Genomic DNA, 15,147 nt, shown 5'->3' on the forward strand with positions numbered 1-15,147 from the left:
TGTCATCCTCCAAGCGGCAAAGAAGAATCTTCCTCCGGCGACGTCTTCCTCCAAGCGGCAGCAAAGTCTTCATTCTTCCGGCGGCATCTTCAATCTTCTTTCTTCGCTCCGCCGCCGCGGAGCATCCATCCCGGCCGACTGCTAAACTTGGAATGAGGTACCTTTAAATGACGTCATCCAAGATGGCGTCCGCCGAATTCCGATTGGCTGATAGGATTCTATCAGCCAATCGGAATTAAGTTAAAAAAATCTGATTGGCTGATTCAATCAGCCAATCAGATTTTTTTAACTTAATTCCGATTGGCTGATAGAATCCTATCAGCCAATCGGAATTCGGCGGACGCCATCTTGGATGACGTCATTTAAAGGTACCTCATTCCAAGTTTAGCAGTCGGCCGGGATGGATGCTCCGCGGCGGCGGAGCGAAGAAAGAAGATTGAAGATGCCGCCGGAAGAATGAAGACTTTGCTGCCGCTTGGAGGAAGACGTCGCCGGAGGAAGAATTCTTCTTTGCCGCTTGGAGGATGACATCGCCGGAGGAAGATTTCTTCTTTGCCGCTTGGAGGACGACATCGCCCGGATCGGATCAGGAGTTCGGCCCGGTGTGGTGAAGACAAGGTAGGGAGATCTTCAGGGGGGTAGTGTTAGGCTTTTTTAAGGGGGGTTTGGGTGGGTTTAGAATAGGGGTATGTGGGTGGTGGGTTGTAATGGGGGGGGGGGATTGTATTTGTTGAATGCAAAAGAGCTGAATTCTTTGGGGCATGCCCCACAAAAGGCCCTTTTAAGGGCTGGTAAGGTAAAGAGCTTTGAAATTTGTTTAATTTAGAATAGGGCAGGGAATTTTTGTTATTTTGGGGGTTTATTATTTTATTAGGGGGCTTAGAATAGGTGTAATTAGCTTAAAAATCTTGTAATCTTTTTTTATTTTTTGTAATTTAGTGTTTGTTTTTTTTTGTAATTTAGTTTAGTTAATTTAATTGTATTTTTAGATAGATGTTAGTAGTTTATTAAATTTATTGATAGTGTAGGTGTATTTGTAACTTAGGTTAGGATTTATTTTACAGGTAATTGGGTAATTATTTTAACTAGGTAGATATTAAATAGTTAATAACTATTTAATATCTATTATACCTAGTTAAAATAATTAACTATTTACCTGTAAAATAAATATTAACCCTAACATAGCTATAATGTAATTATTAATTATATTGTAGCTATCTTAGGGTTTATTTTATAGGTAAGTATTTAGATTTAAATAGGAATATTTTAGTTTATAAATTAATTAGATTAATTTAATATAAATTTAGTTAGGGGTGTTAGGGTTAGATAGAGTTAATATAGTTAATATAAATACTATAGTAACTATATTAACTATATTAACCCTAATATAATTAGGGTTAATATAGTTAATATATATAATGTAATAACTATATTAACTATAATATACTTAGGGTTAATATAGATAACATAGCTGGCGGCGGGGTAGGTAGATTAAATTAGGGGTTAATAATTTTTATATAGGTGGCGGCGGTGTAAGGGGTCAGATTACGGGATAGATAAGGTAGATGGCGGCGGTTTTAGGGGCTCACAGTAGGGGGTTAGTTTATGTAGATGGCGGCGGGGTCCGGGAGCGGCGTTTTAGGGGGTAATAACTTTATTAGGGATTTGGGGGGGGGGGGGGATCGCGGTTGACAGGGAGATAGACATTGCGCATGCGTTAGGGTGTTAGGTTTATTTTAGAAGATCGCGGTTGACAGGGAGATAGACATTGCGCATGCGTTAGGTGTTAGGTTTATTTTAGAAGATCGCGGTTGACAGGGAGATAGACATTGCGCATGCGTTAGGTGTTAGGTTTATTTTAGCAGCTAGTTTAGGGAGTTACGGGGCTCCAATAGTCAGCGTAAGGCTTCTTACGGCTGCTTTTTGTGGCGAGGTGAAAATGGAGTAAGTTTTCTCCATTTTCGCCACGTAAGTCCTTACGCTGCATATTGGATACCAAACTGCGCGGGTTTGGTATACCTGCCTATGGCCCAAAAAACTACGGGCGACGGCAGAAATATACGCGCGTAACTTCTAGCTTACGCCGTATATAGGATACCAAATCCGCGCAATTCTTGGCGTCGCCGGCTTTTGCGGGCGACGATTTTTATCGGATCGACCCCACAATATTTTTCCTGTGTATTTTTCTGTGAATTGTTAATGTATTAGTTTTGTATGATTTTTAAATTACCATTTTAATTGTTCACTTTTGTAATGTCTGCATCTCCTTCCCATACGAAAATGTAGTATACGCCCCTTAGCTAGACACCCTGTTTTCAGGGTAAAAAGTGGCTTTATATAATTCCACCAGGGTAATAGAACTGGTGAGCATTGTTATAGAATTTCACCAGCCTAGAGACCTTTAGATAATTGGCCCATAGTTCCTTCACATTTCTTAGCATTCTCATAAGGGGAGGAGAGACCAGTTTTACATGCCATACAATATGGAGCTCTATGCTTTCTTATGTATAATATCCTTAATAATGTAAGTGTTATGGATAATAATTTAGAGCATTTACCTTTACAGTTTATGCTTTTGAAACATATTAACCTAATGATTGTTAGATTTTCAAGATATCTAAATTACAGCACAGGGGAAATAACCAGATATTCAATAACCATGGATTATACACTGCTCTCACCCAATGTCATCCTAAAAATCTTACATGTTAGGTGGCCCTGAAGACTGGAATTGGAAAACCCTGCTATAGCAGTTTAATTGGATGTGCATTCTTATAATTCTATGGTCATTGAAGAGACATTTTTGTAACCTAATTGAATTTACATTTTTAGCTCTTAGTTTTCATGTATGTGTTAAATCAGTCCATTAAAAACTCAATTTATACTTATCTGATAAATTATTTTCTTTCCTGGAACGGAGAGTCCACAAATCCATTCAATTACTAGTGGGAATTCAACTCCTGCCCACCAGGTTGAGGCAAAGAACACCCCAGCAAAGCCTTAAGTATCCTCACATTACCCACAATCCCCAGTCATTCAGCCGAGGAATTATGGAAAGAGAAGAAGAAACAAAGGTTATAGTAGTGCCTGAGGTTTAGAAAAATTACAAAAAGACATCTTAAAAATAAGGGTGGGTTGTGGACTCTCCATGCTAGGTAAGTATAAATTATGTTTTCTTTCCAATGGTATGGAGAGTCCACAAATCCATTCAATTACTAGTGGGAACCAATACCAAAGAGTCCACAGAATGGAAGGGAGGGATACACAAGACAGACAAACCTAAGCAGAAGGCACCACCGTTTGAAGAACTTTCCTTCCAAAAGAAGCCAAATCTGTTCCATAGAAGCATAATTTTTAAAGGCCCAAGAGGAAGTGACAGCCCTAGTGGAGTGAGCCGTAATGTTCCCTGGAGGCTGCTGTCCAGCTGTCTCATAAACCAATTGAATAACACTTCTCAACCAGAAGGAGAGAGTAGAAGAAGAGGCCTCCATTTAACCGGAAAAGACAACAAAAAGAGCAGAAGATTGACGAAAATCTTTCTTAGCCTGTAAATAGGATTAAAGGATTAAAAAGGATTAGGACAAAATGAAGGAACAACAATTTCTTGGTTGATATTGCGTTCCAAGACCACCTTAAGTAAAAAACCTAATTTACTTAATAAGGTGGCCTTATTCGCATGAAGAATAAGATAAGAAGAATCACACTGTAGAGCCGAAAGCTCTGAAACTTGACAGGCAGAGGAAATTGCCAGCAGAAACAAAACTTTCCAGGACAATAACTTGATATCAACAGAACGCATAGGCTCAAATAGAGCCTGCCGCAGAACTTTAAGAACCAGATTAATACTCCAAGGAGGAGCAATAGACCTAAACACAGGCCTGATTCTAACCAAAGCCTGGACAAAAGATTGAACATCAGGCAAAATTGCCAGATGCTTTTGCAGAAGAATCGACAGAGCCGAAATCTGACCCTTTAGGGTACTGACTGAAAAACCCTTATCCAGGCCCTCCTGAAGAAAGCACAGAATACGTGGAATTCTCACCTGATTTCAAGAAAAAGCCCTAGGTCCGCACCAATGAAGGTATTTACGCCATACCTTTTAATAAATCTTGCGAGAAACAGGCTTACGAGCCTGAAACATAGTCTCAATAAGCTTCACAGAAAAACCTTGTCAGGAGAAGACTGAGCATTCAATTTCCAAGCAGTCAGCTTCAGAGAGACTAAGTTTGAATGGAGGAAGGAACCCTGAAGTAGAAGATCCTTCCTCAGAGGCAATTTTCACGGGGGAAATGACGACAACCTCACTAGGTCCTCAAACCTATTTCTGCGAGGCCATGCTGGAGCTAGTTGAATTACCAAAAGCTGCTCCTGATTGATACGAGGAAGGAGGGCAACCAGAGGAAACAAATAAATTAGACTGAAATCCCATGGCACTGCCAGGGCGTTTACCAGAGCTGCTTGAGGATGTCCAGAAATCTGCGTAAGTACAAATTTCTGGCGTCGCCAGTGACTTGCGCCACGTTAGAATCTGCCGGCGCCTATAAAACCTGACTAAAGTCTAAAACACCCGCACTGTCTAACACGCCTCCCTAACATAGCCCGCACTGTCTAACACGCCTCCCTAACATAGCCCGCACTGTCTAACACGCCTCCCTAACATAGCCCGCACTGTCTAACCCTCTATCCGCTATCCCCCCTCACTAGCCTAACAATAAAAATGCTATTAACCCCTAAACCGCCGCTCCTTTACCCCCGCCGCAACCTAATAAAATTATTAACCCCTAAAACCGCCGCTCCCGTACCCCGCCGCCAGCTATATTATATCTATAACCCCCTAAAGTGAGCCCCCTAACACCGCCGCCATCTATATTAAAATTATTAACCCCCAATGTAAGCCCCTTACACCGCCGCCATCTCTATTAAAATGATTAACCCCTAATTTAATCTACCTACCCTGCCGCCAGCTATATTATCTATATTAACCCTAAGTATATTATAGTTAATATAGGTATTACATTATATATATATTAACTATATTAACCCTAATTATATTAGGGTTAATATAGTTAATATAGTTACTATAGTATTTATATTAACTATATTAACTATATCTAACCCTAACACCCCTAACTAAATTTATATTAAATTAATCTAATTAATTTATAAACTAAAATATTCCTATTTAAATCTAAATACTTACCTATAAAATAAACCCTAAGATAGCTACAATATAATTAATAATTACATTATAGCTATGTTAGGGTTAATATTTATTTTACAGGTAAATAGTTAATTATTTTAACTAGGTATAATAGATATTAAATAGTTATTAACTATTTAATATCTACCTAGTTAAAATAATTACCCAATTACCTGTAAAATAAATCCTAACCTAAGTTACAAATACACCTACACTATCAATAAATTTAATAAACTACTAACATCTATCTAAAAATACAATTAAATTAACTAAACTAAATTACAAAAAAAAACAAACACTAAATTACAAAAAATAAAAAAAAGATTACAAGATTTTTAAGCTAATTACACCTATTCTAAGCCCCCTAATAAAATAATAAACCCCCAAAATAACAAAAATTCCCTGCCCTATTCTAAATTAAACAAATTTCAAAGCTCTTTACCTTACCAGCCCTTAAAAGGGCCTTTTGTGGGGCATGCCCCAAAGAATTATGCTCTTTTGCATTCAACAAATACAATCCCCCCCCCCCCCATTACAACCCACCACCCACATACCCCTATACTAAACCCACCCAAACCCCCCTTAAAAAAGCCTAACACTACCCCCCTGAAGATCTCCCTACCTTGTCTTCACCACACCGGGCCGAACTCCTGATCCGATCCGGGCGATGTCGTCCTCCAAGCGGCAAAGAAGAAATCTTCCTCCGGCGATGTCATCCTCCAAGCGGCAAAGAAGAATTCTTCCTCCGGCGACGTCTTCCTCCAAGCGGCAGCAAAGTCTTCATTCTTCCGGCGGCATCTTCAATCTTCTTTCTTCGCTCCGCCGCCGCGGAGCATCCATCCCGGCCGACTGCTAAACTTGGAATGAGGTACCTTTAAATGACGTCATCCAAGATGGCGTCCGCCGAATTCCGATTGGCTGATAGGATTCTATCAGCCAATCGGAATTAAGTTAAAAAAATCTGATTGGCTGATTGAATCAGCCAATCAGATTCAAGTTCAATCCGATTGGCTGATCCAATCAGCCAATCAGATTGAGCTCGCATTCTATTGGCTGTTCCGATCAGCCAATAGAATGCGAGCTCAATCTGATTGGCTGATTGGATCAGCCAATCGGATTGAACTTGAATCTGATTGGCTGATTCAATCAGCCAATCAGATTTTTTTAACTTAATTCCGATTGGCTGATAGAATCCTATCAGCCAATCGGAATTCGGCGGACGCCATCTTGGATGACGTCATTTAAAGGTACCTCATTCCAAGTTTAGCAGTCGGCCGGGATGGATGCTCCGCGGCGGCGGAGCGAAGAAAGAAGATTGAAGATGCCGCCGGAAGAATGAAGACTTTGCTGCCGCTTGGAGGAAGACGTCGCCGGAGGAAGAATTCTTCTTTGCCGCTTGGAGGATGACATCGCCGGAGGAAGATTTCTTCTTTGCCGCTTGGAGGACGACATCGCCCGGATCGGATCAGGAGTTCGGCCCGGTGTGGTGAAGACAAGGTAGGGAGATCTTCAGGGGGGTAGTGTTAGGCTTTTTTAAGGGGGGTTTGGGTGGGTTTAGAATAGGGGTATGTGGGTGGTGGGTTGTAATGGGGGGGGGGGGGATTGTATTTGCTGAATGCAAAAGAGCTGAATTCTTTGGGGCATGCCCACAAAAGGCCCTTTTAAGGGCTGGTAAGGTAAAGAGCTTTGAAATTTGTTTAATTTAGAATAGGGCAGGGAATTTTTGTTATTTTGGGGGTTTATTATTTTATTAGGGGGCTTAGAATAGGTGTAATTAGCTTAAAAATCTTGTAATCTTTTTTTTATTTTTTGTAATTTAGTGTTTGTTTTTTTTTGTAATTTAGTTTAGTTAATTTAATTGTATTTTTAGATAGATGTTAGTAGTTTATTAAATTTATTGATAGTGTAGGTGTATTTGTAACTTAGGTTAGGATTTATTTTACAGGTAATTGGGTAATTATTTTAACTAGGTAGATATTAAATAGTTAATAACTATTTAATATCTATTATACCTAGTTAAAATAATTAACTATTTACCTGTAAAATAAATATTAACCCTAACATAGCTATAATGTAATTATTAATTATATTGTAGCTATCTTAGGGTTTATTTTATAGGTAAGTATTTAGATTTAAATAGGAATATTTTAGTTTATAAATTAATTAGATTAATTTAATATAAATTTAGTTAGGGGTGTTAGGGTTAGATAGAGTTAATATAGTTAATATAAATACTATAGTAACTATATTAACTATATTAACCCTAATATAATTAGGGTTAATATAGTTAATATATATAATGTAATAACTATATTAACTATAATATACTTAGGGTTAATATAGATAACATAGCTGGCGGCGGGGTAGGTAGATTAAATTAGGGGTTAATAATTTTTATATAGGTGGCGGCGGTGTAAGGGGTCAGATTACGGGATAGATAAGGTAGATGGCGGCGGTTTTAGGGGCTCACAGTAGGGGGTTAGTTTATGTAGATGGCGGCGGGGTCCGGGAGCGGCGTTTTAGGGGGTAATAACTTTATTAGGGATTTGGGGGGGGGGGGGGGATCGCGGTTGACAGGGAGATAGACATTGCGCATGCGTTAGGTGTTAGGTTTATTTTAGAAGATCGCGGTTGACAGGGAGATAGACATTGCGCATGCGTTAGGTGTTAGGTTTATTTTAGAAGATCGCGGTTGACAGGGAGATAGGACATTGCGCATGCGTTAGGTGTTAGGTTTATTTTAGCAGCTAGTTTAGGGAGTTACGGGGCTCCAATAGTCAGCGTAAGGCTTCTTACGGCTGCTTTTTGTGGCGAGGTGAAAATGGAGTAAGTTTTCTCCATTTTCGCCACGTAAGTCCTTACGCTGCATATTGGATACCAAACTGCGCGGGTTTGGTATACCTGCCTATGGCCCAAAAAACTACGGGCGACGGCAGAAATATACGCGCGTAACTTCTAGCTTACGCCGTATATAGGATACCAAATCCGCGCAATTCTTGGCGTCGCCGGCTTTTTGCGGGCGACGATTTTTATTGGATCGACCCCACAATATTTTTCCTGTGTATTTTTCTGTGAATTGTTAATGTATTAGTTTTGTATGATTTTTAAATTACCATTTTAATTGTTCACTTTTGTAATGTCTGCATCTCCTTCCCATACGAAAATGTAGTATACGCCCCTTAGCTAGACACCCTGTTTTCAGGGTAAAAAGTGGCTTTATATAATTCCACCAGGGTAATAGAACTGGTGAGCATTGTTATAGAATTTCACCAGCCTAGAGACCTTTAGATAATTGGCCCATAGTTCCTTCACATTTCTTAGCATTCTCATAAGGGGAGGAGAGACCAGTTTTACATGCCATACAATATGGAGCTCTATGCTTTCTTATGTATAATATCCTTAATAATGTAAGTGTTATGGATAATAATTTAGAGCATTTACCTTTACAGTTTATGCTTTTGAAACATATTAACCTAATGATTGTTAGATTTTCAAGATATCTAAATTACAGCACAGGGGAAATAACCAGATATTCAATAACCATGGATTATACACTGCTCTCACCCAATGTCATCCTAAAAATCTTACATGTTAGGTGGCCCTGAAGACTGGAATTGGAAAACCCTGCTATAGCAGTTTAATTGGATGTGCATTCTTATAATTCTATGGTCATTGAAGAGACATTTTTGTAACCTAATTGAATTTACATTTTTAGCTCTTAGTTTTCATGTATGTGTTAAATCAGTCCATTAAAAACTCAATTTATACTTATCTGATAAATTATTTTCTTTCCTGGAACGGAGAGTCCACAAATCCATTCAATTACTAGTGGGAATTCAACTCCTGCCCACCAGGTTGAGGCAAAGAACACCCCAGCAAAGCCTTAAGTATCCTCACATTACCCACAATCCCCAGTCATTCAGCCGAGGAATTATGGAAAGAGAAGAAGAAACAAAGGTTATAGTAGTGCCTGAGGTTTAGAAAAATTACAAAAAGACATCTTAAAAATAAGGGTGGGTTGTGGACTCTCCATGCTAGGTAAGTATAAATTATGTTTTCTTTCCAATGGTATGGAGAGTCCACAAATCCATTCAATTACTAGTGGGAACCAATACCAAAGAGTCCACAGAATGGAAAGGAGGGATACACAAGACAGACAAACCTAAGCAGAAGGCACCACCGTTTGAAGAACTTTCCTTCCAAAAGAAGCCAAATCTGTTCCACAGAAGCATAATTTTTAAAGGCCCAAGAGGAAGTGACAGCCCTAGTGGAGTGAGCCGTAATGTTCCCTGGAGGCTGCTGTCCAGCTGTCTCATAAACCAATTGAATAACACTTCTCAACCAGAAGGAGAGAGTAGAAGAAGAGGCCTCCATTTAACCGGAAAAGACAACAAAAAGAGCAGAAGATTGACGAAAATCTTTCTTAGCCTGTAAATAGGATTAAAGGATTAAAAAGGATTAGGACAAAATGAAGGAACAACAATTTCTTGGTTGATATTGCGTTCCAAGACCACCTTAAGTAAAAAACCTAATTTACTTAATAAGGTGGCCTTATTCGCATGAAGAATAAGATAAGAAGAATCACACTGTAGAGCCGAAAGCTCTGAAACTTGACAGGCAGAGGAAATTGCCAGCAGAAACAAAACTTTCCAGGACAATAACTTGATATCAACAGAACGCATAGGCTCAAATAGAGCCTGCCGCAGAACTTTAAGAACCAGATTAATACTCCAAGGAGGAGCAATAGACCTAAACACAGGCCTGATTCTAACCAAAGCCTGGACAAAAGATTGAACATCAGGCAAAATTGCCAGATGCTTTTGCAGAAGAATCGACAGAGCCGAAATCTGACCCTTTAGGGTACTGACTGAAAAACCCTTATCCAGGCCCTCCTGAAGAAAGCACAGAATACGTGGAATTCTCACCTGATTTCAAGGAAAAAGCCCTAGGTCCGCACCAATGAAGGTATTTACGCCATACCTTTTAATAAATCTTGCGAGAAACAGGCTTACGAGCCTGAAACATAGTCTCAATAAGCTTCACAGAAAAACCTTGTCAGGAGAAGACTGGGCATTCAATTTCCAAGCAGTCAGCTTCAGAGAGACTAAGTTTGAATGGAGGAAGGAACCCTGAAGTAGAAGATCCTTCCTCAGAGGCAATTTTCACGGGGGGAAATGACGACAACCTCACTAGGTCCTCAAACCTATTTCTGCAAGGCCATGCTGGAGCTAGTTGAATTACCAAAAGCTGCTCCTGATTGATACGAGGAAGGAGGGCAACCAGAGGAAACAAATAAATTAGACTGAAATCCCATGGCACTGCCAGGGCGTTTACCAGAGCTGCTTGAGGATCTCCCGATATTGCCCTGTATCTTGGAAGCTTGGCATTTAGACGAGATGCTATCAGATCCAGCTCTGGAACTCCCCATTAGAGGGTCAACATCAAGAACACTTCCGGATGGAGAGCACATTCTCCTGGATGAAAGGTCTGCCTGCTCAGATAATCCGCTTCCCAGTTGTCCACCCCTGGGATATAAATAGCAGAGAGATGACAATTGTGAGACTCTGCCCACTGAAGAATGCAAGTCACCTCCTTCATAGCTAACATGCTCCGAGTTCCTCCTTGGTGGTTGATATACGTCATCGAAGAGATGTTGTCTGATTGAAATCTGATAAACTGGACTAAAACTCAGTTGAGGCTATACTGATAGTTCATAGAGAATTGCTCTCAATTCTAGGATATTTATAGGAAGGGTAGACTCCTCCTGAGTCCTGAGCTCTTAGGGACCCCCAAACTGCCCCCCAGCCTAAGAGGCTGGCATTCGTGGTGACAATCTCTCAAGAAGGTCTCAGGAAACAAGTGCCCTGAGACAAAAGGTCCTGGGAGATCCACCAAGACAGAGACATCCTAGTTTGAGAGTCTTAAACTATCCCCTGAAAAAGATCTGTGTGGACTCCGTTCTATTGATTGAGTATACATAACTGTAGAGGTCTCAGATGGAAGCAGGCAAACAGAATAATGTCCATGGATGCCACCATGAGACCAATTACTTCGATGCATACAGCTACAGATGGATGAACAGAGGACTGAAGAGAACGGCATGCCTCCAGAAGCTTGACTTTTCTGAACTCCGTCAAAATAATCTTCATAGATACTGAGTCTAAGATAATCCCCAGAAAACATACCCTGGTACTTGGCACCAGGGAACTTTTCCCTAGATTCACTATCCACCCGGGAGAGTGGAGAATCTGTATGGGATCTTACTAACCAAAAAGATGACGCCTGGACCAAGATATTGTCCAGGTAAGGAGCCACCACAATCCCTAGAGATATGGCTACAGCCAAAAGAGCCCCTAGAACCTTCGTAAAGTTTCAAGGAGCAATGGTGAGGCTGAATGGTAGGGCTGCAAATTGGAAATATCAATCCAAAAAAGTGAACCTCAGGAACTTGAAATGTTCCCTGTGGATAGACACATGAATATACACATCCTTTAGGTCTATAGTGGTCATAAACTGACCCTCCTGAACCAGAGGGAGAATAGATCGAATAGTCCCCATTTTGAAGGACGGGACCTTGAGAAACTTGTTGAGAGTCTATAATGGGTCAAAAAGTTCCCTCCTCTTTGGAAACTACAAAAAGATTTAACCAAAATCTCTGACCCTGTTCTGCTAGAGGAACTGGGATAATCACTCCCAGAAAGGACAAATCCCTAACACAGTTTAATCCTTAAGAGGAATAGTAGTTCTCTTGGCTAAGGTAGATATAGCGCCCTCTATTCTACAGATCTCGCACTGAATCAGCCACAGGAAACATCTTTTTAAACACAGGAGACGGGTTAAAAGGAACACCCGGCTTCTCCCATTCCTGAGATATAATGTCAGACATGCGATCTGGAACAGGAAAAAACCTCCACAGATTTAGGTTTGACATAAAAACTCTATTCAGTTTATTAGCCTTTATAGGGGCCTCTCGAACAGTTTCAGAGTTATCCAAAGTAGCTAAAATCTCCTTCAAAAGTAAAAAGAGATGCTCCAGTTTAAATTTAAAATTAACCTCCTCAGAATCTTTTGTACTAGGAACTGCAGGTTCTGAATCAGAGAGCTCGCCCTCAGAAGCTGCTGTTAGATAATACAGGTTAAACAATGAAACAGTATCTTTTCTGATGTAAATGTTTTGACCCAGCTTACGATATGACTAATTTGTTATATGATACTTAAGCAGTATAAATAGAGTTGTTGTGACAGTGAGGTTAACAGCCAAAATTACTTAGCAGGAGTTATCTTACTGTCTTATTTTAGCCATAAAACCATACACTTCCTTAATGAGTGATTAGGAATGCAGTTAGATGTATGGCATAAGGAACCTCTTGTTAAACGGCGTTAGCTTGCAGGTATGCAATTGAGCAAATGCGGAGAAGCACACAGTGAGAAAGACAGAGTCAAGTTTAAGTTCACAAGCTACAAGGTGGTAAGTTGTAACATACGACCTGTTTCCTAATGAGTTGACTGGATAGTGATCAGAGGGTCTCCGTGGAATGATGAGAGTCTGCACGTGCATATAGTACACTGTGATATGTAATCCTTGATGGAGTTAGTTATAGAGGGCCACCAACATTGTCGTTGAAGAAGGTCCAGAGTCTTACGGAGTCCCATATGTCCAGAGAGTGGTGTCTCATGAGAACTTTGTAGGAATTGTTCCCTAAGAGTAGGGGCTACGTAAAGACGATCATTATAATAGTACAAACCGTTGTCATGTTGTTGGAGTAGTTGTAAAGGTTTAGAGGTATCCAGCAATTGTGCTGACTTGATGTCAGTGGTAACAAGCATTCAGAGGAAGTTGGAACTTGGAATGATGGTGGTAGGTGAATTTTTAATTAGAGGTCTAGAATTTCGCCTGGATAAGGCATCTGCATCTCCATTGCGCTTGCCTGGACGATAAGTGATCAGAAAATCAAAACAAGAGAAATAGAGACTCCAACGTAATTGACGGGCGGATAGAGTTCTATTCGTCTGTAGGTATTGGAGATTTTTATCGTCAGTGATAACAACAATGGGATAAGTTGCACCCTCTAAAAGGTGTTGCCAGTGCTCGAAAGTATTTTTTTTGGCCAGAAGCTCCTTTTCACCCACCGGGTAAATTCTTTCTGCCTGGGTCATAACTCTTGAAAAGTAGGCTACATGGTGCATTGTATCTTTGAGTGTTTGTTTTTGTGATAGGATGGCTCCTAGTGCAAAATCTGAGGCATCAACCTCTAATATGAACTGTAAATTGATATCTGGGAACTTCAATATAGGAGCTGTGGTAAAACGGGATTTGAGTTGTTCAAAAACCAATTGAGCGTTTTTGTTCCAATTGATTTTTTTTTTTTATTGAGGTGAAATACATTACATGACAATGAGACAATTTGCATGGCATGAAAATACAAGGTTAATTACAACAATACTGGAAAAAGAATGGAAATATAGTAGCATTGATGCCTAACGGATCTCCAGATAAAGTCATGCCACAAATGGAAAACAAATAATAGCAAGACATGCAAAGAGAGGGAAAAAAAATTTCAACCTCCAATTTTCTAATATAGTACATCCCCATTAGAATATGGTAAAATAAAGACACAATGTTTACCCCTAGTGAGATATGGAGGCCACTCTTGGACCCCCTGAACTATTAGTAAGTCATAGCAGGGGTATTTGGAGAGAGGGAAAACAATAAATTGGGCCACTCTTGGACCCGAGAGGTGATTTGAGAAAATATATATAACCAACACTTAGGTACATAGGGGTAATAAATCGTGCATCATTAGCTATTGAGACGCTTGCAGAGATAGCACCCGGAAAAAATTTCTCCTCAATTAATACAGGTTTACAGGGAAGGCTGGGTAAGGAGAAAGATGTGTGTCTAATGAACGTCTACACCTCTAATATCTCAAAGGGCTAGATAGACATTGTTATATTGACAAATTTTAAAATTCCATCGCCATCTGGTGGAAAGACCTGGTATCTACATATAGCAGTATGGTTATACCTTTGTCTACTCAAGTATCTTACGAGGAATATTAATGCAGGGGAGAACATACAAGTTAGAATAATAATATATACATACATGTGGGGGGGGATTAAAACTTTATGCTTTGTCTGAGGAATATTAGAACAAGATAGTCTCCCTTTCAGTAACATCCATAAGGAGGAAACTATAAGAGTAAAGAGACAAATATATTCTTATTAGGGACTTTAAATACACTTTAAGCATTAGTTAGGTTGGAATTGGTTGCTGCATAGCTCATTATAGAGGGACACAATATGCATAACGAAATATTAACAAATAGGTGCGTGTTGTCCCACAAACATATAGACCAACCGAAAGTAGAGAAAGTATTGAGAGAGACAGACTAAACCCCCCATTCTGGAACAATACAAAAATTCTAAGAAATGTTCAGAAACCACTCTCCCCTTTAACGCCTTAACATTCTACCCATCAAGTGAGCTTGAAAGCGGGACGCACCAGATCATACTGTTTAGTACACAGGCGGCCCATAGTTCTATGAGACACAGTTCCCTTTCTGTTCCCCAAAGCACGCCCAGTCAGATGGCAGGCTCAATGCGGTAAGGGAACAAGTCCGGTAGCCCCCCGGGTCAAAAGGCCGGCCATAACTCAATGTGTCCGCATAAAGCACGGGCCGATAGCTAGCTTCCTGAGGAGTGTCCCACACTGACAGTCTGTCTCTCAATCCCACTCTTACCAGAGGAAGGCAATAATGTGCGGCAAAGAGTCCCACCGCTATGACCCCATCTTCCACAGTAGGGCTCTTCTCACAATTAGCGGGTGCCATCCCGGGTTGTTGCTGTAGTTTGTCCACTTTCGCCGTACTCACACATTGCTCTATAGACATCTTGCTGGCGTCAGTAGTTGTGTATGTGAGGTGGGCTGTTTCTAGGCATAGGGATTC

This window comes from Bombina bombina, chromosome 1 (genome assembly GCF_027579735.1).
Source record: "Bombina bombina isolate aBomBom1 chromosome 1, aBomBom1.pri, whole genome shotgun sequence".
NCBI lineage: Eukaryota > Metazoa > Chordata > Amphibia > Anura > Bombinatoridae > Bombina > Bombina bombina.